Here is a 24,415-nt window from a genome sequence, read left to right as displayed (position 1 = left end):
AACAACTTCAGAACTCATCTTTAAGCTTCTTGTCTTCTAGTATGCTTACAACCTCATGAAAACATCTACCAAGATGACAAGTGAAATATTGATACAGTATTTAGGTCAAGAGCCTCCTTCCCACCTTAAGTCACATGAAACAAACCAAGGCCACACAAGAATAGCAGCAGCTCAAAAACTCTTCACGCTAAGTTATCACTATGTGGCCCATACATATACTAGCTCATAAAATAAGGCCCATATCAGACTGGAGGTGCTCAGAATTACAGTTTAACACTCTGATATAAACACTCAGTCCAATGTATGAGCAAGAAGAAAGAAGCACCACAGTTAAATCTTACTATTAGACCACCTATAAGCAGACACCATATTCTGGAACAAAACAAGTTTAAACATGAGGAAAAAAAAAAATCTCACTTTTAGATATGCTGTCCAATTGCATAAGGTATTAAACTGAAACAGCCTCTATTTACAATGACTACAGACTGAAACACCAGATTCAGTTTTTGCCAGGTCTGGTTCTGTTCTTCCCCTCTCCAGCTCAGAGCCAGAGCATCCTGGCACAGAAACAGAAGATTAAAAGGACTGTCTCTGCCCTTCCACAAGCCTATGCAGGGCACATATCAGCTCTGTAAGAAGCTTCTACACTGCATGTAAGAACAATGAGGTATGATGGAAACTCCTGAATTTTCAGCTAGAAAGTACTTTGGCCCACATTGTGTATGGGACCAGTCACCACACACACAAATCATTACAGGGATGTTACTACAGGATAGCACATGTCCAGTTACAAAAGCAAAGCAGCCCTTGTTGCTTAGAAATGAAGTTTAAGTGCCCTAGTGTTTTTTCCAACTGACCTGAAATCCACACTGCTTCACAGAGATATGGATAGATTGTATGGACTAAATCTGATTTACCTGAACATCAAGAACAGCCTCTTTTTGGTCTAAAATGTCTCTTTATAAGTGTGAGCCTATCGTTTAAAAATTGATGTTCAGAAGAAATTTAAGCATAGCTCATGCTCGCATTCAATTCCTACATTCATCTCAGCATGGGATTTGCTGAAACTGAGAAATCAGCACTAAACAGTTACTAACCTTTAAGCTTAACATCTCCTGAATCTTGTAAGTGAAATGAACGAGCTAGAGAGATCATGATGTACATACACACAGAAAAAGGCTTTCCAATGAGACTATTCTTACATTAACTGGGTGGCTCAGGAGAACAAACTGGTTTGTGAACCCACATGGCTCCAGTCTTTTGCCTCAGCAGAAATCTGCAAGCAATCAGTAGGAATGATGCAACCACCTGCTTATCGAGTGGGTTTGGTTTTTCTGATTTCTGGAAGCATGCCCTAAATAATGCTGCTCACTCAGAAGACATTTGATTTTGTGCATAACTTATTGTACATACTTTATGCAGATGTGAGCATAACTAACTGTTGTTAGTATTTTCCACCTGGAAAAGCACAGTGACTGTACTGATTAATGGCTCGATAATGACTACATCATTCCTGACTTCACCCCTTATAGTTAAACATAATTCCAGAACAATGGAACAGAGGATGATCAAAGGAAACCAGTTTTCAAGGTCATAAGTTCTTGACACACAGACCACCTGCATGAGGTGTTCAAAATATCTTTGCACCCTGAACTCTTGAGTGCAGGATGAGGTAACTGAAGTGGTTTGGAGTAAGAGCTGGGTGCTGGGCATTAGGGGAATGGTTGCAGATAATGGAGAGAAATGGAGGGAGAAGAACCACGCAAAACCCTACTCTGTCTGCAGAAGCTGCCACTCACTCCCCTGGGCCCAGCAGGACCAGGTACTAAAGGAGCAGAGATTCCTTTCAGCCAGAGAGGGAGTCCCTGGGCAGAGCTGCAAGGAATGAAGACTATGAGGATATATCCATGCTTGTATTCTCTTTTTCCTGATCTTGCATAACTTACACTACTACTAAAAATGACTAAAGCAACTACAACCATCTCCTGTTCACCAGCTACCTAGCACAGAGGCCCTCACAGCCGCTACCTTTACCTTCCTGCCAGGAAGGGTAGGTAGGAGAACACCCACCAAAGCACAAAAAGAACTTTAGAAATGTGGTTGCCTGCAAAAAGTTCCTTGCACTTTCTAGTAAGAAACTTTGATGCAGCCATCCTCTCTCATGCATAACATAATTGACTACAGATGAACGCCTCTGAGAGATCAACAAAGGGGGAGAAGGAACTTCATATAACCTCTCAGCTCCACAGCCCTCCTATCCCAATGGCAAACCAAATCAAACATGGGCTGTTTGTTCATCAAAGACAGAGGTCAAATTACAATCTCACAGTAAGAAGAATAAATATCTGAAGTAATGCTATTAAGTCAATACAGCTACCCTGGATTTGCACACAAAATCTGGCTCGTTATATTCCAAATTGCTAAAAATGTGTCTGACATCACAACATAGCACAGTAGCTGAAAGACTGGAAGAAAACTCTACTTGGATGTGTTTTTCTGAGCACAAAGAGCAGAAGGTTAGGTTCAAATTCTACTGTCAACATAGCAAGGGTCAACATTAATATTTTCTTCACTTATGTAATGAATTGTCAGATCTCAGCTACACTGCTGTCCTGTTATCTCCTGGGAGGAAGGATAAATTGGTTAATAAAGTTCTTTCCCAATAAAAGCCTTCAAAAGTAGAAACATCTGCTATGTTCATTAGTCACTATTTGGCCTGAGTTCAGTAGCAAGGCAAACTACGAACTTTTTCTCTTACCTAGAGAGGTCACACCAAATGGGATCCTAGGTTTACGGAAATCATAGCTAACTGGAAGGAAGATAGCTGTGAAAGCTTACAGATAAACTTTGTGTTCTGTTTGTTTACAACAGCATAAGAATGCATTCACACACACTAGCACCTAATCGTCATAGGAACTCATATGACACAGAGGTTCTGGTAGCCAAAAAATTTTTAAATGTAGCATTTAAGAAACCCAGAATATATGTATTTTTTAAAAGTACATTAAGAGTTAGTTCAAAAACCTAAGCCTGTAACCACGTGAAAACTGGGAAGAGTCACAGAAATCAAGCAACATGAATTACTCTGAAGCAAAACTGAGAGCTGAATCTAGATGCCAGAAGTTTGGGTTTAACTCTTCTATTCAGTTGCCTGTGCAACTGGACTGAACAATACTGGAATCATACACTTTCTTTTTTTGCATTTAAAAATACTAGTAAGGTTGTAAAGTCAAGCACTCCAGACTTGGGAAATAAAGAGCCCTATCAGTTTTTCCTCTTTTTTTAACTGTGTGGGCATATACTATACAGTAATCACTTACAAGACAAAATACTATTTTTTTTTTTTCACTCTTCATTCAAGAGAGAAGCCCACACATGACATGCATAAGGCAGACTGCCCAAAAAGAACTATGTGGTAAGATTATTTATGGGCTATTTTATTCACAGCAAAATCCACAATAGGAGTTTGCTGTTGTGATGCTCAGTATTCCAATACCAGGACTCTAGATATCCCCCTAACAAAGTCCCTAAAGCTGTGGGCCATCATTTTTCACACATGGAATGTGCTTTCACATATTCTTGCATGTAAGGTAAAATTTAAGGTTAAAATGTAAGATACTTGACAATGACAAAAATTACTTAGTTGTTAGACAGGTCATCACTGTGGCCCCAAGAACTCACACAACCCTCCCCAAAGCTTTCTTGATACATCAGAAAGATAGGCAAATACCACTCTATCCAAAGTATTCTGAGGGCTATACCTGAAATACTGGTACCACAGTTAGAATGACCGCAAAATATGAACAGTAGCCATCGAACAAGCACCCTCTAGTCTTAATATCAATTGAGGCAGAAAAGCTCTGAAATGCAGATTGTTAGAATTCATAAGCAGGACGAAGGTCAGTTAAAGTTTTACGGAATTCCCTAATTATAAAGTGCTTGAGTTCAAAGCTCTGACTAGTTTGAACTTAGGTCATATAGGTCATATACCACTTCTAAGAGTATTTTAAGAAATCTAACCTAAAATAAAATTTTATGTTGCAGTCTTGCATTGAAACCTGCTTGTTTCAACAACTGTTGATCTCCTTCTCATCTCACAAACCTCGAGTATTCAAGTAAGCAGAGACTTAAAAATAGCAATTGTCATATATCACTGTGGAGGGCAGCAGATTGAACTGTGAGGTGACCAATGGGTTTCATAGGCATTTACAAACAGAAGACACTAAGTAGCCATGTACTTTGGAGGTTTCCTACCCTGTTCCACTCTTCCTGACCAGGCAAGGATTCTTATCGTTCAGACTTTTATACTTACCTTCCTTACCCCTTTAGATACCTGTCCAGCTTCCTTTTCACAGATGGCTGGAAAACACAAACACTTCCTCATCCTGTGTCTCCCCTAATTTCTAGGGTTTGGAGGTTTGGCCTGTGAATGTGGGGAGGGTGGGGGTTTGTTTGTTTTTCACAAGTTGCTCACCCTTGCTTTTTTTCTTTCTCTGCTTTCTCAGTCCAAACCACAGCATCTGTACAAGCAGCAGACGGATGATTCTGGTGAATTAGGAAGCAGTTTATTTATCAGCTTTAGTACCTGTGCAAATGATCCCAGGTCATGTTCATGGTGACACCTAAGGTTTTAAAGGCTAAGCTCTAACAAGTCTCATTAAACACAGACAAACTGAATGTTCCAGGGTTTGTAACTCAACGTAATTTAGATCAGGCACCCCAAGTGTACATACTTCTGACAAACACAACCTTAACTCAAACCAGGAACTCTGTATTCCACAGCTAGAGAAATAAACAATAAAACTCCAGCAAACATCATAATATGATTACAAACTATTTTTCCCAATTAACCTTCACAGAAACAGTTAATCTGCTGCAATGAAAAAGGCTAAAAAAGTTGAAGATCAACCGCCCATACCGCAGACACACACACCAAGAAATGATGTGATTTAACTTCTGCCATCCTTTTGTAAAAGTGTTGTGCAAGTTACCTTAATGGGTGAACAGCTTCAATGCACATTAGAGAGCGCTGCTTCAAACTGTAAGAAACTTAACTGTTCCTCTTAAAAGGCCCAAAATTATTTGCTAAAACGAATTATATTTTATTTTGTTATAAGATCACCAAATATTAAAAAAAGGTTTTTTTGAACAGCACCGTATTATTTTGTACCTGAAATATTTCAAAAACACTTAGTGCTTTCCCATAAGAAAATCAAGTTTAATTTCATCTATTATTTTACTTTTTCATATCAAACCTCTTCTTGGTTTCTAGCAGGCCTAGCAGTCTCAAAATTAGACAACAGAGCTATACTTTTGCAAGAAGTAAACTTCGTAAAATTATTAAACATTTCTCTAGACTGAAAAATAGAAGGACATCTCTATGGTTTTTATTACCTATTTTTCTCCTCAAAGTAAGCTTGTTCTGTTTACCTTCAGGGATCTTCCATATTTACTATTCATACGCTGCAGTGCTGACTGATTTCACTTTCAGGAAAGACACTTTTCAGCCCTACCTGCTAATCATACTCACTGTCATGTGCATATAGCATCAGTGTGAATCCACATATATACATGTTACGTCCAAGCTGGAGAAGGGATTTGGAGGAAAATTTCACCTCTAAAAAATACTCTAAGCCTACAGTCTTATCAGTTTTCTTAGTGAACCGATATGCTTTGAAAAAAGCTACTATGAGATAGCAAGTATCATGTAAAAAAAAGCCAAGAGAATTATACAAGAAACCAAAGGCAACCTCCTGTTGTCCCTTCCTACATCGATTATCCTCTCATCCCAAGGTTTAAGGAAGGAGTTTAATGTAATAGAGAAAGAAATTATGACATTCAGCATCTAGAATTTGGAAGTAAATTCTAACTCTATCAAAGTTTACAGTGAGGTTAATGTCCCAAGACATACTCTATTTTAGTCAGAGCCTACGAGCTTTGATGCAGCAGCTAAGCACATTTTATTACCTGAAGTGGAGAATATAACAGGGTACCTCATGACCTTCACATCTATAGCAAATAGTCATCGCTTTTATTTACACGTCTTTGCTCTAGCAAAATAATTTATTCATTTACCATACATCATGCTTTCAATGAACTCCCTAAACACAGTTTTGTATACTGCACTCCTTCCCATGCACAGCAGAACATCTAAGTTCTGTTTTATCTCACTTATTTCTAGGAAGAGAGAGGCCAAATAATTTTTTTCCCTGTGTGCCCTCCTGCTAGATTTTACTATAGTTTTAATGCCTATAAAAGTTGATCCAACATCAGAACAGGTAGATCAAAAGTACTGAAGGCTTCTTGGAGACCCTTTACAAAACCCTCAGCCATTTCCAAGAAAAACTACCTTGGCAGTTACAGAATCACAGAATGGCAGGCGTTGGGAGGGACCTCTGCAGATCATCTAGTCCAACCCCCCCCTGCCAAAGCAGGTTCACCTGGAGTAGGTCACACAGGACTGAATCCAGGCGGGTTTTGAATATCTCGAGAGCAGGAGACTCCACAACCTTCCTGGGCAGCCTGTTCCAGTGCTCTGTCACCCTCAGAATAAAGAGATTTTTCCTCATGTTGAGGCGAAACTTCCTGTGCTCCAGTTTGTGCCCATTGCCCCTTGTCCTGTCGCTGGGCACCACTGAAAAGAGCCTGGCCCCATCCTCTTGACACCCGCCCTTTAGATATTTATAAGCATTGATAAGGTCCCCTCTCAGCCTGCTCTTCTCCAGGCTAAAGAGCCCCAGGTCGCTCAGCCTTTCCTTATCAGAGAGATGCTCCAGCCCCCTCATCATCTTTGTAGCCCTCTGCTGAACTCTCTCCAGTAGTTCCCTGTCCCTCTTGAACTGGGGGGCCCAGAACTGGACACAGCACTCCAGATGTGGCCTCACCACGGCAGAGCAGAGGGGGAGAATAACCTCCCAGTTGTCAGTGACATTGTCAGTGATGCTTTTCCAGCCTGTGAGGCAATTCAAATCCCTGTTTTCTTTAGGCTAGTATTCTCTAATGGGACAATCCAGAATTTTGTAGTAAAGCTGGAAGGTTGTTATCTTTCACATAGGCAGGCAGAGCCTGTCCACAGTGTGAATACACTCTTAATTCATAAATGACAACCCGTTTCCAATTTACAGGGTAAAACTAGTAGTATTATAAGGAAAATGGTCATTTTTGAACAAGCCCAACATGATGGCAGATAAGGGACAGAGTCAGCAAAAGGTCATCAATAGTCCCTTTTGATCTTTAGTTCTTCTATTTCACAGCAGCACTAGCTGTTAGCGTAAGTCCTACAAATATCTAGGCCAATCTTTCTCTCCTTCACATCTCAGCAAAGAGACCAGAACTTACCACGGTCTAGTTCAACGCACATAGGAAAGCTTGATCTGATATTAAAATCTAATTCTCTCATCCATAGCAAGTGTGGACAAGATCTTAATCTTTTCTTCTTTGCAATAATTTTTTCTGTATTCAAAGACACACTTCCTTCTCCCTTCCCAACCTTATCCTAGACCAAGGAAATACAGATTTTTCAGTGATCTCCCTAATCACTCAGGTTTTCTGGACTTCCGTTCATTCTTATTTTCTGTTGAACTTATTCTAATCATTACACTTCTAATGAAATACACTCATAAACCGTCAAATCAACTACCAAGATGCTTCTCAAAAACAAGCACGCAGCTTTAAATGCAAAGTATTTCCAATTCAGTGTAAAGAGAAGCTCATCTATTCTAATTTAGTGCTTCGCAAGCTGAAGGAAGGCATTTGAAAGGCCAACATGAAAGAACTCCGGAAGAACTTCATTTACATTAGCTTGCCTTCTCTTAAGGCCCTGTAGTACTCGTTGCCACCTATATACATGATAGCAGTTTTTGCTTCAAATACCTCAATCTTTTATGGCATCAAACAGTATGGCTGGGCCTAGCTCAGTCCCTTCTTCCTTACCAAGATGACTGAAATCCCACCGCAGTGCTGCAGGACACGGACTTCATTCATTACAGAGGCACTTGACTCTCGCGACACCCTATGGACCACATATATCTGAGAACGGAAATACCTTTAAAAAGCCCCATGGTGTTAGAAAGTGCAGCACCAGACAAACTAAGCTAATTCCACTCAAGTTTGTTTTGGCAGATTTTCAACTCCCTAGTCTATCCTTGCCTTGTTTTCACACACAGGACTTGGAACAATTCCATTTATCAAGTCTACCTAGATGGAGCATTAAGTTGGCCTCTAAAATAAGACAGGGAGAAAAAGAGGAAAAAGTAATGCAATTCAATACTGTTAACAATTTTGTCACTGTAGTTCTATGTATGCAGGACAAAAGTGGAAGGCAGACAGGGGAAAAAAAATATTTGAAATCTGAAGACTCAAAAGACTACTTTTCAAGCCATGCTACTTAACATAAGACAATGTTAGCTAAACATGGAAACCTGGTTTTGTGAAAAAGTCATCATACAAAAATAATATCTCTGAATAATTTTCAGTTAAGCTATAAAAGAGAAATATGCTTATTTTCCATAGTTTAAGGGCTTTACTACAACTGTCTAAGCAGTTGCTAGCACTTCTTGTAAGACCTAAGAGCTTCCAGTCATGTACATTTTTATTTATATATTAATAAAATGGTTATAAATTATGCTATAAATAAATGTATACTATATAACCAGCACAATTCCACTAAACAGGAATATAAAATTACTCTGTGTTTTAAGCAAAGGTACAGTGATTAAAATGCTATGCTTCATTTTACAGTCTTTCAAGGGAAGCTTCTTTTTTACAATACCAAAGCTTCCTTTAGATACTACCAGAAAACAATCATCAAATATGCACACTTGCGTATCTATTCATATAAAGAACAGCTTTCCAGTTGCAGAAAAAATTGTATAACAGCTTAGAGAAAAAAAAAAAAATGGCTAACCACTGTCATTCATTGAACTTGAAAAAATCAAAGCAAAATCCTTATTCTGTTTGAGAATTTAACTCAGATGAAATTCAGCTTCCATTTTATTCTCAGGCATTTCAGTAAACCACAACTAAGTCCCAATCAGTTTTAATTAAGTTAACGGATCATGAAAAATATACTACCTAAAATTACACAATTCCTTTTTAGTAGGGTATGCATTTGACTTCTACAAACCAGTCTAGTTTGGCAGAAGCTCATACCTACAACATGGCAAGAGCAAGAATATAAAAGCACTGAGAAAGCACTGCCCACTGGCATGACATTTTTAATCTTAAAATTTTTCTCCATTGATGAACATATCTTGCAATAATTTTAATGGTGTAGTTTACAGACCTTTAAAGAAGAAACTCTATTCTTACGATCGTGCAATTGCCAAAGCAACTTTGCCAAATCCGTTGAGCATTTTTAAGTACTACTGCAAGATACATGCCACTCTTCCTACCGTACTTTCTGCTGTGCTACACAGCTAACAATAAAGTAGAGTACATACTCTAAATCAGTCTTGTGCTCCAAACTTTTGCTACATAATACAATTCAAATCAGAACCTTAACTTGATTCGGAGACATCAAATATCAAACTGATGGATACTTAATACCTGTTTATTCAAATTAGAAACTATTTTATTACACATAAGACAAAACAAAGTGTAGGTAAATGAGTCAGTAAGATAACTTAAAATTCACCATTTTAAAAAAGCCAAAACAACCAGCTTTTTACATCTTGTTGAAGTTTGCCTTCAATGGCAGATAGGTGCCCTGCTTCATTTGTGATGAGGAAATGGATAAATGATTTTATATCTATATCTATATCTATATATCTCTCTCTATATACCACTGAAATGATAAATGAGAGCTTCAAGAGACATGCAAGACATACAAGTTCCTCGATTCTCCCCAGAACAGCTCCATTTTCAGCAGAGATCTCATTACATCAGAAGTTTCTCCCTGAGGGTTCAGAACTTTTACTATTAATTACTTAAAAAAAAAAAAAAGCAAACCTGTTGTCAGCAAGCTTAAGTTCACAATTGCACTCTGTACTCCATGGAAAAATTTTGAGGTCTGCACATCAAGAAGCTACCATTTACAGTACATTACTTCAATTCTATTAACCATTTTGGGAAGCTGTCAATCTCTGTACAGTCATCAAGAAGTTTACACTCTTCCTTCTAGGTCTACACTATGTGCTCGAGTAGTGACATCCAAGTTTCACCAGTAACCTAAATCAACATGTTTAGCAGGGATGCCATGGAAAATTGTTGGCCCATTAATAGAAATAAATCATACAGGATTTGTGTAAAGATTAAGTTTATGAAAGATGTGACAGATAATTTGCAGCACTACCTTACCATCACAGAAGCTCTTCTGGAAAAGCTTTACTATTCTCTGCAAGTCCCATTTTGAACAACAGGGAGTAGTAGCAAAGTCTCTGGAAAAGCTTTACTATTCTCTGCAAGTCCCATTTTGAACAACAGGGAGTAGTAGCAAAGTCTCAGTAACAGATAATATCGCAAGACTGCAAGCAGACGTTTTCCTCTGCATTAGCAGGATAAACAGGGCATATTTTCAACCCTTGAACTCGCCTACTTCAGTTGTGTTCATTTTCAAAGTGTCGTCATGTCCACCCCCCCATTATCCAAGACAACAGTTTAACTGCTCCAAATAATTTAATAAACTTCAGAGCAAGCAGCAGGTAGGTCACTGTGATCAGTGATGACATTCTATATTGAGTTTCAATCATGAAGCCCTTTTAAGCTTATAGAAAAAACAGGCAAGGTTTTTATTTCCTTCTTCCTGTGCGCAATATTTGGTGAAGAATAGTCGTGATTGTCACCTCAGCAATCAAGCCTATTATTCTGCTTGTGGAAGGAGATTAATTACTTTACGACTGCCATTGCTTGTTAAAGCATTTTTTTCTGAATAACTATAAAATATGGGATATAATTTCATTTCAGGTGAGATTATCAAAATCCAAAGCCTGCAACTCCAGGAAAAAAAAAAATAAATAAAAAAAACCCAAATAAAACAAATAAACAAACAAAAACACACCCCAAAAAGCCAAACAAAAGCCCCATAACATTTTTCTGGATGAAACAGCATTCAAGTCTACTTTGCAATTGCACAAAGTTCTGCCATGCAATTCCATTTAATTTTCATCTCCTGCAGGCAGTACTCACACCTTTCATCCATGTTTTCCACATGAAAATGGACCAGGTATAGGCATCAGGTGTTTCATGAAAGGCATCAGCCACTATTTCACACCTCTGCCCCTCATGCCATCTGAGAGATAGCTGGTATCAAAGTCTTCATGAGACACTTACTCCTCCTGCTGGCAAGCCCAAACCCAACATTAAGAAGGAAAGCAGCCGTACAACAGAACTAAGTTGTTAGTCCCTAAACCAGTCCTCTCAACCAAGAACAGAAAGTAGGCCTCCAACTTAACCCTCATACCATGTCCAAAAGTGAAGACTCCAGAGCTTTGTTCAGTCTCCGCTAAGATGCTTTGTCTGCATTACGTGAAGCAAACACACAGCTCTGAGGGCTCCAGAGAAACTGGTGACTCATTTGCCTTTAACCCTGAGAATTTAAGCTGCCAAGAATGCCCTATGGTTCTATAGTTAACCATGGGTTTGCAAAGTCATTTGTCTACCTATCATTAAAAAACACCTTAAGGTCTTCATGTTAAGTAACTCCAGCCCAGGCAAGAAATGCAATAGAAAGGGGTCGTGCATACCAGCGGCTTCCGACTCCCACACGACCAATGGTCCCTCTCACTCTCAACTTGTAAACCTCAGTGCAGCCATACTTTATACATCCTTGGAGAGGATTAATTTAATTTCGATTTCCTCTCTGTGTTTGCTTTGGAGGTTTGCAGCTTGAGCAATATATATATATATGCCTAAAATCTGGCAGCAAGCAGCCTGTAATATGATGTATATCATCTCAGCCTAGCCTGCATATTTAGGAAAACAACAGGCTGGCAGCAAGGACAGCTTCATCTCACATTTAGAAAGTGGAAGACTGGTGTAGGCATAAGAAACAGCAAGACATTTCCAGGAGCTGGACTTAAGAGGGATGATATCCAGTATCATCCACGTGACCAATGAAACACAGCGCCCAGCAAAACAAGCTTTGATGATGACAGAGGAGGTGGCAGCAGGCATACAGGTCTCTCAACCCTTGGCCTTTCCATCATCCAACAGGTTTCTAGTATATTAGTTACTGATGTCTTCCAAAGCTTGCCAGAGCAATGGTAAAACCAGGGCGATGCGAATAGATATTGTTGCCACAGGAAAGCAGACAGAAACAAAAGGATTTTGCTGGTCTGACTTACATGTTTGAGCATTATGCTAGATTACAGAAGATATTAAGCATTTTCTATAAGATTTGCCAATGAGAGAAACTCCGAACTGCACCATTTCCAATGCAAACTTCAGTTAAACATCACATATTTCAGTCTCAACTGTTACTCCATCAGTTGTCCTTCACAAAGAAGCTAAAAACATGTGTAATATGCTATTCTATGTATATAACATTCCATTCTATGTAATCATAAAATTATGATTATAACACTGAACCAGTAATGTTCTATACACAACAGAAAAGACCTTCTACTTCATTCCAAGTAAACACAAGGATTTTTAGCTCAATCATGCCATTTTTCATAGCTGAAATGCATTTGCTCAGCTGAGTTCAGTGGTACATACCTACAGCCATAAGCTCTAACCAGTGCACGAAGAAGAAAAACAATCCAATCACCCTGACACCACCTTGTTTCAAGGATTGCCCATCACATAAGGATACTTCAGTGAGTACAAACTCAAAATTACCCAACATCACAAGCTATTACTGTTTCAGCAGTGTACTAGTCTTCCAGCATTTCCAGATTTCCATTCACCTAGAATTGGCAAGGTTCCTTTTATTAGACCTCTATATTAGTTTATCAAGATTATGTTGGTTCTTCCACCAGAAGCTTTCTGTAAAGGGACACAAGAACAGGAATGCAATGGCCTATATCTGCCTTAAAGTCTGTCACCACTGCTTAGCAGTGTGTTACTCCTACATATGAAACCTGAAACAAAAATTAGACACAAAAGAACATGAGTTATCTGATTCAACTCCACAGTCAAAAGTTCACTCTTGAAAAAAAAAGGCAGGGGGCAGATGGGAATAAAAACCATTACAAATCAGTGTTTAAGTTTCCCACATGGATTTTCACCCGGGCCCAAGATACAACATGCAATGTTCAAACACTGAGAATCAGACCAAGTGTATGAAGACCTATATATATTTTTTTTTCCCTTTTAAACATTTGTCATCAAGTGATTCCTGGTTTGAATACCTGTATCTGAAGACTATCATACTCTGGGTGTTTAAGACAACAGCATTTAGAAGATGATGCAACACAGTCAAACATCTGTTTTTTTCCCTGGCCTTGTTCTGTCACCCTACAATTCTTTCCTTGAGCAAAAAGAGAAAATGCTGATTTTTCTACTATTTCCAGATGTCAAATGGCAACAGCTCTGACCAGGATACCTGAAGCTTCAAAAGCTTCAGCTAATCTGTACATCCACATTAAGATGAATCATCCTAAATCTATCTGACTTAGTGAGCAAAGGCATCACGTCACACTTTCAGAGTTCTGTGTATGATGCTCCAAAAAACTGGGAGCAAGAGTGTCCTTCACTTGGACCAAATTAACAAAGACATGATGTACAAATGAGGAAGTTAAGCTACTATGTCAATAAAACAGCACAGGCACCTAAAGACTTCCAAGCCTGGTAGAAGATCTAATTCTGAGCTGAGCAAGTTATTTACAGACCATGACAAGAGTGCCCACAAAACTGGGTGAGAATTGACAAGATTACAGTCCAAGGAGAAAGAAATTCTTTCAGTTGATATTTGAATCACATTAATATTAAAATAAAGTCATAAAGAATTGATGTTACTTGTTTAATTTTCAAGAAGCAACCAAGGCAACAAACTATTCTAGCTTTTCTAATGACTAAACACACATAGCAAACTACTGCAATAGAGTGTGTAAAGAGGTTAGGACTGGTGACATGTTTCTGGTTGAGCATCCTCCCATGTCAAGTTTCTTGAAAATTCCAATACACGCACAGATGGGAAAAGTTGAAGCTCATCCGAATCTTGAATTTAGTTTCCTGGACACAAGCAAATGAATGTAAACACAAATAAATAAAAAAACCCAACACAAATAGCACCTTAGCACCTAAAATACACATATCTTTATTGCTAGAGAGAAATATGTCAGGACATAAATGGAGACCAGTATCATTGATGGCTGTCCATTTCATACCAAACATGACCTTAGTCCTGAGGTTAAAAGCAGCTGAGAAACATGCGTCAGATTTTCACGCAAGTTTCAGCTATTTTGTTTTTATAGAGGCTTTGTATACTAGCTCTAGGGATATTATTTTTCTACATCCCTTTAAGGAATAACTTTTTGATGAGTTATTTCAGTGCAGTAACAACTTCTTAAGAAGATGGGTGCATTTTTAAATCTGTAAGACCCCTATTCCAGTGCAAATCAGTTCTTTCAAAAATGGCTCAAGCAGTCAAATACTTCAGTGATTAAGGAAAGTTCTCAACGGGATATATCTGTGAGGCTCCACGACCTCCTGAATCGTTGACTGAACTCTTTCAAAATTTGAAGAAATAGGGCCTCTGTTTCTGGGAAGAATTTGTTCCTACTACTCACATCCCTGAGACCTCATAACATTAATGTTTACCTCTCAGAGATTCTCACCCAGCACTATTTTCCTGCTATCAACAAGTAAAAGGCTTCCCACAAACAATGAATGCCTGATAGTGCTGCATAATTTCACTCTCTTGGATATACAAGATGGAAATGGACTTTATGTTAGGGAAAGCACTATAGATTAGATCAGGCACTAGTACAAACTGAAATTCCGCTATCGTGACTCCGATAATGATTTACAATGAAGATTTATGATATATCTGAGCCATTGCAAGCAGCATGACAGGTTACACTCATCCAGTAAAGCCAACAAGCTTCTTCCCACTCATGGATTCACACCTGTAAAGCAGCATAAATACATCACAGGTAGGCTACATGCCTATGAGAAGTCTCTGTACTTCACTTTGTTGGAGGTTAACTCAAACTAGCTGATCTAAATTGACGACCAAATCTTACAAACAAGCATTTAGAATGCATCTCTGAAGAAATCCTGCCTCCTTCCAGCAAGCCTAAGTACACACGAGGCCAGAGTAGGTGAGTATGTCTCCTAGCTCAGTGTAGCTGATAGGCTGCTTGGCCACTTGAATTCTTTTATTTAAACCATTAAAACAGCAATTATACTTTGAGGTCCAAGAGATACAAATTCCTGATCCATCATCACAGTTCAAGGTGAAAACTGGCCTTAAATATGAAAGGAAACATCACAATGGACAGTTGGTAAACATGCAGCAGACACAACACCACAAGTTATATGTTCTGGTGTGGCTGATTAAGGCTAGAGGAATACGTAGACAGCTAATCACCAGATTACACTCATGCTTATAACTTCTGCTTATACTTCCAGCCTAGTCTACTGTAACTGCCTAAACCAATGCTGATCCAGCAGTCAGAATTAACAAGAACATAAGAATTACCATCATCCATTCTTAAACTGCCATTTTCATCAGCCAATCTCAGTACATACTGCTCAAGGGAAATCTGAGGAATGCTGGCAGAAACAAGGAGATGCCAGCTTCAGTAACTTGAGAAAGACACAGTAGCAGGCACTACGGTACAACAGTCAGAAAAGAACAACAGAATGAGTCAGCACTCTAAGTGGATATTTCTCAAGCATGCTGCTAGTTCTGGCACTGTTGGCAGTATCAGTCTTAAAAATTATACAGTCATTTGACAAGCTGACATAAAAAGATAAGATACAGGAAAATAAGGCAGGATATTTTGTGCAAAAAATTTAAACTACAGCATCTTAACAGGGATTGTCAAGTTAAAGGCAAAAACTTGCTGTTCCAATTTTATTTCATTATTTCAATCAAGTACTAGAATTAATCTGGAGGAACTTGCTAGTGTTGGTTCATAAATTCTGGAAAATGGCTAAGCCCAACATACTTAAAAATGCATTATCAGGTTGTATATATTCTTCAAGCAGTCTTAGGAGACAGTCTACCATTCAAGAAAGATGTTTTTTAGACTAGCAAATGTTGGGCTATCATTAGATAGTTCAAGATGTCTCTTCACTTTTCAGAGAAGGAAATTACTTCAAGTAGCTAGCATAGGCAATAAGAGACAAGGAACAATTTAGTGTCAGAACCTCCCTGTGATAACAGTATTTAAGTAGTTCGGCACAGCATTTTACAGAAAGAATTACATTTGGGATCTTGGATTCCTTAAAATCAGATTTACAGGTAATTGAATAAACCGTAATCACTCCTACCAAACATCAGACCTTACTTTGGAAAAGCCAATGCCAGGTATTTAAATTGGGATCATTTCTCTTTAACTGTACTGTAAGTGCATTTGCTCTGGTAGGTCTCACATTTCAGGCAGCAGATCAAATAAGACTGCAGTTTTATGCACCTTTCCAATTTGTTCCTAGAATTGTTTGGGCAAGTTTTAAACATTTGGCTATAGCATTTCAGTACAAATTAGCCAGAATAACGTAAGGTTTCAATTTGCAGCTCTAACCTTGCCAATGTCCCAACTACTTTTGCCTTGTATTTGAACTCTGATTTAAATGCTGATTGCAATGGTATTGTTATAATTAGCAGAACAGCTTTGCAGGAACACTGCCTATTAGATAGCAAAAGCATAACAAGATGTGGTTAAACACAAAAAAATGGTGCCCAAGAACAACCTCTATACTATGTTGTACCTCCACATACTGCCTGAGGTGATTATATTTGTGTATGCATTCAGATATGTTGGTTAAAGGAATTTAAATAGTGAGCTATGTTTATTCTGCCAAAGTGTTTATATTTTTGGATTTATTAACTGTCACGCCTCCCCCCCACACACACCCCCTCTTATTCTTCCCCAGTTGTTTGGCTTCGAATAAATCTGTTTTGGCACATTCAGTAATGCAACATTTTGCTTTTCTAGAAAACTCCACTGCTAGAAAAGTAACACAAAACCCTAGGAAACTCACCTGGTCTCTAGTTTCACTACCAACTCAAAACAGCCACAGTTCACTCAAAGCCAATTGAATCTCAGCCCAGTTCCAAGTGAGCAGGGGCAAATTCAGGCATTCATATCAAATTCAGAAATCATTTGGTGCACAGAAAGTCTGCTTAGATAGTACTTCAACAGTAGAACCAAGAGCCCAAATTCCCAGTAAGAGACACTGCAAAGACACAAGGACAGAGATAAAGAGGAAGAGAACGGCCACCAAAAGAACTAGGAGTTATGCATATGCATGAGTCCAGAAAGAACATATATAAGGTTTTCAATTCTGATACGGGGTTAGTAAGTTTCTAATTCTAAAGAGAAAATTAAAGGAAAAATATTAAAGAACCAAAGTTAAAAAAGATTTCTTAACAAGTATCAGACGTAGGAAGGGACCAAAAGAGCTCTTTCTGCCAAAAGGATCATCAAGAAGAACTGGGTGGAAAACAGCATCTTTACCAAAAGCATTCGGTAGCAAAGGACCCGTTCCATCTTTCTAAATTTTTCGTGTGTCCATCATGCACAACGCCAGGACCCCTCCTCTTAAATTTACTGAATAAATTAAGAATTATTTGGAGATCCAAAAGACAACCAGCCTTTTGAAAGAAAGTGATTATGAAGCCAAGAGAAATTAACTGAGTGACATCCTGCCTGAAAATATCCTATAATGTGTACTTTGTTCTCTCACTTGTAAGGTGAAGTGAAAGGCACACAACGCAAATAAATCTTTCTGTGTTCAAGAGATGTCACAATATATTCCCATGTAGAAGAGTGACAAACATTTTCGGATATAGAGCTCAAATTTTTCTGGAAAATAAATTTTTCTATATAGAGAGCCAAGTTATCACTAATTTTCTATACTTCTGAGTATGAAAGCCAGGGTCAAAAGTGTCTATCATTCTTAGACACAGAAAATCAGAGAGGAAAATGACTGTTTTGAGAGATTTCACGTATTAATAAAGCTCAAGGTGCCTTTCCATAGTTCACTTAAAAAAAAGTTTCAAAAGTATCTGCTCGTTTCACTATTCACTGTAGTTTTCTAAAATTACTTTAATATGCTAAGTGTCAAAGAAAGAATGGTGTGGCTGAACACCCTGTACCTGCTTTCTTCAATAGATATTAATTACACATTAATTCACTTACAATTTGTAGAATAAAGCGATGCAGTAGTAGTAGTCAAATTCCAGTGGTTTTTAAAGTTATTTTCTTAAGACATTATTAAAAGACTACAGCAAATGCATGAAGGACTTTCGCTATTATTACATGAATAGAGGCTAACTTGTCTTAGAAAAGCTTACCCAACTTTGGTTGGGTTTTATTTTTTTTTTATGTAAAACTGGAGATAAATCCAGTTTCAGCTACGGTATTTTTATAATTAAAGAAAACTTGAGTGAACATCTGTACTTCTATATTCAGAATAGCAGAAGTCCTCTGAGAACTCCAAAATTCATGAAACTTGCCACCAGCTGTAACTCTTAGCTCCAGGTTTTGGGGTTTTTTGGGGTGGTGGGGTTTGGTTTTGGGGGGTTGGGGGTAGTATTGTTTGGGTTTTGGTGGATTAGTTTATTTGTCTTTGGTTGGTTTTGGTTTTGTGGTTTGTTTTTTTTTGTCTGTTTTTGGGGGGGGGGGTGATTGTCTGATTGTCTTGGGGTTTTGGGTTGTTTTTTGTTTGTTTGTTTGTTCATTGCCTTTTTTTTTTTTTTGTCCACCAGAAACACTAAAAAAGCCCAAATAAAAAAAGAAAGGAGGATATGATATGAGAATAGGGGACTTTTCTAGTACACACCTAATCTTCAGAAGAAATACCTCTTCTGTTAAGATGCATACAAATAGGTACTGCCAAAACAAATGCATTTGATTTCCACACTAAACAGATTACAGCTCTAATGGGTGAAAAGCTGTGTTCTCTTGTCTGTTTTCCAAACACGGTCTTTTTTAAGTACACTTAAGGTACATGAACATCATATGAGGAAGTCAGACTAGAATTCTCAGAGTACTGCAGAACGAAAAATAAAGTTAAATACTTGATTTTTGAAGGTACCTAAAAGTCAACATCACTGAAAGCAGATGTAATTTTAACTTCTGCAGAATACAGCAGCTGAATTAACTCTTTTTCCACAAAATTCAAAATACAAACATTTAACAGGATATATTCAGAGATATTTCAGCACTGAGCCCCTCTGCTAAAACAGTGCTTTGCTTTAGACACAATCCTTCAATTTGATTTTATAGAAATTGAGAAATAAATTAGAACTCACACATGGAGCTCACACATGAGCTCTCAGTTTAAAGCTGCCTCTGGATTACTGCTTAACAGCCATACACATGAAGTGCAAACAGTATTGATTTTTTTATTTGAAAAACAGTCAAGCTAATATGAAGCATCCAGCCTGGTCATAACATTCCATGCTCTGCAGGTAAGTGTTAGAAGAAAGCTCCCTGATCAAGGTAAGCCCATACAAAAACATTCAGCCTAATCTTCTAAATCAAGTTTTAGATAATAATATTCCAGCTGAGACTATGTCTAGCAAATTGCATTTAAATGGTCCACAAAAATCTATTTAGTCTTTCACTTGCCAGAAGAGCAATGGGGGGCAGCAAAAACTCATGTGTTCTCAAGTTTCTAACTGTAATTGATTGATGGAGTAAAGAATTGCAGACAATGTCTGACTGGAAAAGAAGTAAAAGGCAGTGTATATTCAAAGCTAAAGAAAATTGTATCCTCAGAAAAGGAGACAGTGTGGAGGCATCACTGTGCATGTATATCCACAGTCTACCATGCTTCTTTCTGAGCCAAGTTGTAGCCAAACAGTTGTTACAGCATACTCTCTGATTTTCAAAGAGGACCAGACAGCTATTTTTTGCCACCTGCCCTTTACCGAAGTACATAAAGTGAAAGCCACAATAAAAGCAACGGGACTTCAGTTTCTGCACCAGTACAGCCCCACCTCTGCATCCCTCTCAGATGCATCACTGGTATCTCAAGTTTGAATTTAGGAAGTTGCGTTGTCTGCCACTTATGCCTGCATTCCTCTACACAACAGAAACTGGGTAGTAGTTACCTCCCCAGTATAGACCTGAGCGAAGCTGGTTTGACTGAGGCTACTTACACATACTGTCTGTTCTTCACTGACAGAGGATGTGCAGTTCACCCAGGCACATTTAATAACATGACAAGAGTTTTGTCTCTTTGAAACATAGGATCTCCTTCCACAACTCTACAGATGTTCATAATCCACAACATGAGGGTGGGTACTGTATTTTGGCCATAACGGCATCTCCCATTCCCATCAAGAGATTTAACTGATGTTGCCTTAACAGCATATCTAGGACTGGAACACCGCATAAGCCATTTCAAGCAGCTTGTTACCCATTTCTGGTATCCGTACTATAGAGAAACATCATGACACTGAAACTTGACAAATACAATGGTTGCAGTAAACAAGATGAAGAGTGTGGTTCATTTGGTTGTTCAGACTGATGGCAAGATAACATCTGCTGTCAGATACTTCCCAAGATGGTTTGCTCTTTCAAGCAAGAGCCCTGCTTGACACCTTTCTGCAGCCCTTGGGAATCCATACCCATCTAAGATGTACTGCTGCTCTGCTGTAGAGTATCACAGAGCTTGTGTGAATCAGTCCCACAGATTTCCTTTCTCATTGTTTCAAGCCATTTCATTGATTCAACTCCAACAAGCGTTGTGTCAACTGTCTTACAGAAACAGAAGAGAAGACATGCTGTGCAGAACTGGAAAGAATTAGGTCTGTTTGCAAAGCTTGAAGCAGGAGCTATATAGGCCTCCAGCCTTAAACACAAACTCTACGCTCTTCACAGAGCTGGGCACTCAGGAATTCAGCTGCCAACAGAAATTCAAGGGATGCAAAGAAGCTGTCTGCTTCTTGTTCAATCAAGATCATTTCACATGCCAGTGAAGGGGAAGAAGAGTTCACTTGTAGAGCTTCATAGTCCTACCCACTCCACACCTAGGATGCATACATCTCACCACACACAGTGGCTCATTCATAGGACAGCACACAGTGCTATGAATTTACAATACAAGGCTAAAGCAAAGGGCAGAATTGGAGTATTCTGTCCCTGTGATAAACCAGTCTCACGGTGAAGAGCAAAATACATTTACCAATTTCTCGGGTGGGCAGGTACTACTGTATCATGGCAAGCAAATACTAGAGCATGGAGTGCTACGAAGTATGAAGGTAAATTTAACTAACAGTCATAAAATGTTATGTAAACACTCCAATGAAAAGACATAACTGCCACTGTTTGGACAGCACCTAACACAATCAGGCTCCTGTTCTTAGCTAGTCCCTAGACACTACTCTGTAACTGAACAGCATAAAAGCATTCAGTCCTGTAAGTACGCAACTCTACTTGTCTTGCAGAAGGTATGTCTTTCTGTTCACTTGAATCCTCCTACAGCATAGGTCTACTGTACATGGGGAAAAGAGGCAGCATTAGTAAGAAATCCAGACGCACATCGGTTGATAAATGCGCCTTCCAGTAACAGCACTGGTTTCAACAGTCCGTGTTTTTCCCCAACACCACTTCCAGGTCTTTGTGCTCACTTGCGTTCATGGAACTCTTATGCTCCCTGGTTACGACATCCAAAATATCTGCCAGACTATACAGCAATCCACAGTAAGACAATTTATATTAACCTGATCCACATTAGTAACATCTCAGCAGAAAAACTTGGTAAGAAAATAGTAGTAACACAGGCTGAGGAAGAGACTACTTCTGCTGTTGTCAAAGTAAGTGTTTGTCAAACCACACTCTTCTAGGGCACAGAAAAACTAGGCTCCAATCTGAAATTGCCTACAAGTATAGAATACATAATTCCACTGCTCTGAACATTTTCTGGATCTGCACAAGAACTCAAAAATATATCTCTACTACAGCATCTGCTGGCCTGCATTTAAGTCTCCCTCACTAATGAATTAATCAGCTGCAAACCACTAGTGAAGATTTCACAGTCAACATTGGTATTCACTGGCTCTACAACAAGCTAGATTAAGAACATAAGACTTACAGATTAGTAAAGGATTATTTTGCATTATCTGATTTGAAAATAAGGGAAAAAAATGCTTTACTGAAGTAAAACAGAAATTTAAAGCAATTTTTAAGTACTGACTTCAGAGTTTCCACTATTCCTTTGCGGTTTCATTTTTTTATTTTTTTTCCCTGGCTGTCATATGGAGAAGTTAAAATGCTTTTATACGTTTCCTAAATTTATTCCGTGTCTTGCCAAGTCACTTCCTTGAGGTATCTCAAAACTTTTGAATCTAAGGCTTAGAGGAACATGAAATCTACTATTCAACTTAACTTCATTAACCATTTATTAATTTACTGTTAAAGTTATCACCCAGACTAAAAAGCAGAGATTCTAAACCAGTATCTCTCATGATTCACAGGTGCCAGATCTTCATTCTTGATATGGGATTATGCATGCCTAACAATAAACTCTTGTGATTTATATGGTCATTTATCACTTACATGTACTGCTTTTACTGTACAGATTCTACAGTCAGACCTACCAAACTAGAACTATTCGAAGTCTATGCTTTCTTTTAACCATGAGGAATAAAGCCAGAGAGCAACCAGACCTTGTAACTCAATTTATAATGACAGAAGTGTAAGAAATCAGAATTATTATTTGATAATTACCAAGTACAATCAACTTATTACAACAGAGTTGAGCAGAAATGCTAGTTAAGGTACATAAATTTATCATTGAAAAAATCCTTTCAGCTTACATCATTAAACTACATATAGATTTAATTACTTCCTCTCAGCCTTCAAAGACACTCTTGTAAAAACTAGGGCCAATATATTTTCATTTAACTGAGCACACCTACTCACATATAAGAAGGCAGCAGGGAAGGATCAGCATTTCTCCATTCATAGGCCAGTTAGTACAACACTGTATTAATACTGACACATGAGACATCTCCTTCCCTTAGACATTAAATATCTAGTCCCAGATGATCACACACTCAAGTAACTGTAGGTGAGGCGTGTCAATCTAATCAAATCCTTGTCAGCTTTTCATGTCCATAGCTACACTTTTGAAAACTTGGCACGAACAGCTCACATTTTCATGGTGTTCATAGTATGAAAATAAGCGGTTCTGGTTTAACCTAGAACATGTGCCAAAAACCTTCCATTAAGTATATTCTTCAAAAAGTAGTTCAAAATCAGACTGCATCAAATCTTGAGTATAAAAGCCTTTGCTGAAAAAGTAACATGCAAAATTACTCAAAACCCTCTACATTTTTGTTCTGCAGAAGTATCTTAAACCCTTTATCACAAGCTTAAATCAGAAATTACAGCAAGTAGGAGTAGAAACTGTATACAGGAAGAACTGCTTTTTAATTTCTAGTACACCAATGGTACTGTCCACAGAAGTCTGAAAACTGCTAGGCTTAAGTTGCGGGGCCTGACCGGGGTAATGAGTACCAGCTGCCTACCTTCACTGGTAGCTGCATTCTTCTGGGCTTTGGTGGGTGTGTGATCTGTACTTGAACTCACGTCGGATGAGATGCTTGAGCTGCCTTTGCCTGCAAAGGGAGAAAGAGGTGGAGAGAGTGGGAGGGAGAGAGACCAAATATGAGTATTAACAGCAAAACAGAAAGACCTTCCATACCAGAACCTGGAACAATTCCAGGAAGCTTTAAACTAAGTTTAAAGCAGCTGATGTTCATTTTGTACACACCGAGCTAGGAGTTAACTGCATTGTAACTTACAGCATGTGCATCTTTACACATACTAAGGCTGCAAACAGCCTCCTGTGTCACAGGGGTTCTCATTACATACTTGCTAAGCTACATCGTAAATTAAAAGTTTGTGATTAACAACTTTAGGAGAACTTTAACAATCAGTTTTATAATTCAAATTCCTCTAACAGATCAGGACAAACGGACACTGACCCTCATCAGCATGAAGGGTTAAACTCAAAAATGTGTTAAATGAGGTTAGATTTCTGTTTTACATGTTCATATCATGTATTCAAGTCACTTGGTCAAGTGGAAATGGATGCAAGGTATCTGCTGTTTCCTCCTGTGCCATGCTCACTGCTTAATGTAATACACCATTTTTAAACTAACTTCCACAGTTGCTGTTCTTCACCTTTAACTTTTTAACTGTAAATCAGAACCAACCGATGTTTCTACTCCTATTTTCTTTCTTAAGACTTCTTCCTGCATTTCCTGCATCAATCCCTCAGACCTATATGCATGATGTCAAATCAGGTACAAGTTACCAACAGAAGAAATCCAAATACAAAGAAAAAA

General features: G+C 38.4%; 1 protein-coding gene across 1 annotated transcript in view; it reads right to left on the bottom strand.

Moving 5' to 3' along the window:
* FBXL7 (F-box and leucine rich repeat protein 7) overlaps positions 1 to 23,675 on the bottom strand; it is a 138,267-nt gene extending 114,592 nt beyond the window's left edge. Inside the window, exon 1 of the mRNA XM_086469440.1 lies at positions 23,594 to 23,675. The gene's annotated coding sequence lies outside the window, so the exon portion shown is untranslated. The remainder of the gene's footprint in view (positions 1 to 23,593) is intronic.
* Between the last annotated feature and the right edge of the window lie 740 nt (positions 23,676 to 24,415).

Source organism: Leptosomus discolor, chromosome 8, assembly GCF_034619465.1.
Source record: "Leptosomus discolor isolate bLepDis1 chromosome 8, bLepDis1.hap2, whole genome shotgun sequence".
NCBI classification, from domain to species: domain Eukaryota; kingdom Metazoa; phylum Chordata; class Aves; order Leptosomiformes; family Leptosomidae; genus Leptosomus; species Leptosomus discolor.
The sequence above is the reverse complement of the archived record's forward strand: the minus strand, read 5'-3'. Positions and strand labels throughout refer to the sequence as shown.